Source organism: Pseudophryne corroboree, chromosome 1 (assembly GCF_028390025.1).
Source record: "Pseudophryne corroboree isolate aPseCor3 chromosome 1, aPseCor3.hap2, whole genome shotgun sequence".
NCBI lineage: Eukaryota > Metazoa > Chordata > Amphibia > Anura > Myobatrachidae > Pseudophryne > Pseudophryne corroboree.
Window position 1 is genome coordinate 431,051,043 of NC_086444.1, and position 1,910 is coordinate 431,052,952.

Sequence of the window (1,910 nt, forward strand, 5' to 3'; positions counted from 1 at the left end):
AGGAGGGATACCCTGCGTGGCTGGAGATCGTGGGTTTGTTACAGCATTCACATTCCGGAAGTGAATGTTGGAATTCCTTGAACATCAGGAACTTACCTATGCTGCTTTACCAGTGGGGAACCCATTATGCTGTGTTTTTTCAAGTGTTTGTAAGTGCATATTTGTATTAAAACTTTGGTTGTTTTTACATACTTGCACTATCTATATTTCTTTTTTATGGTGTCTTGTACCTCACCATGGAGTCTACATGAAAGATCTAATGCACACCTGGAATTGATGCACCTGCCAGATGCTGAATTTGCCATTCCGGGAATAATATCAGGCCCAATCCAAACTTTGTGTTTGTAAGTGGATCCCTGTAATAAAATTTGAATCTTGTTTATAAATAATCTGCACTATTATATATTTTTTGTTCTTTCACGTGGTAAACTGTGGAAATCTACGGATTGAGAATATTCTGCTCTTGTGTTGATTACTTCCCTAACGTTAAGTATTATTAATTAACTTATTATCCACACTGGTGATAAGTGTTTTTTGCATGGTATATAAGTATCCATACCTTGTAATACATTCTTTATCTTATTTAAATTTATTTTGTGGATTATTCAGAGTTTATAGGGAAGTGGCCCTAGACTGCACACCTTAATTGCTAGTAGTGAGAGGTGCTACCTTGCTGAGACCTGTAGTGCCACACACAAAGAGAACAAGTGCAGGTACACTATTCAATCATTACTAATTTGAATAATAATAATTTTTTAAATATTTTTTTCAATATGATGCTTTTCACATAATCTTGGCCAAAATGATGGGCTTACCCACCACTTCACAGTAACCTCATAGAATGTTAGGGACTTATCCAACTAAGGGTTCAAATCTAGTGCATGGGACACCCCTAGAAATAGCCCAGCCAGAACCACCCCAAGGCACCACACTAGTGAGGAAAGTGAAGTGTGGAAGAAAGTTGGATAGATAAGAGCAGATACTGCATCAGTTATGGGGTGAGTTTTGAGGCGTGGGTCCCACTGAATTTCTTTGGCTGGGCTGCTCCAGGGAAATCACAATATAATACTTACTTTATCCCTTTCTAGTACTTTTATGGTTTGTTTTTTAAATATGTAACATTTTTCACAGATTTCTTTTTCACCCCTGTAACAGACATCTAGTATCTGCTATTATGACTGTCCCTTTGAATACTAGGCATTAAAAAGGCAATTTGGAGCCCCATGTACAAACTAGCTTTGCTTTACTTAAGCTGTCCACTCTACAGTGTGTACTCAGAAAGAGAGTTTAGCACAGCCAGGAACCTTGTGAGTGATTGTTCATAGGAGACTGCTTATGAACTAGTTTTATGAGAAAAATATTATTATCCCTTATAATCAGAATCTCTCGAGCTACTGGGGTGTGTTATCCAATAGTTACCTAATATTTTTAATACTTAAGAAAATTGGTGTACCTACACACTCAATATAGGGTTTAATTGAAAGATGTTCCCCTCTAAAATTATTGTTAATTCAATTTATGTATAGGAGGTGCTGCCAACTACAGTAAAGAACAAAATTATTCAAGGAACAAGAGAGAGAGAGAGAGAGAGAAAGTACTATCTCATAGGCGCACAAAGGAGAATAAATGATATGATTAAAACATAACTTTTATATAATTCTTGAATTAACATGGTTGGCGTAAACAGATAGGAAAAAAAACAGGGCATGTAAGCCCAGTACTGACCATATTTTAAATATAGTAACAATAATTTAAAAAAAGGGGACAGACACAAATCAAGTAAATAATGTACATTAATCAATAAAATATACATGTATATATATTGTGTATTGTATATTACAGTGGCATATAGAGGTTATGACAATTACATAAGAATAAAAATTGGTGTACATTTGTTATTTTCCTTTAAT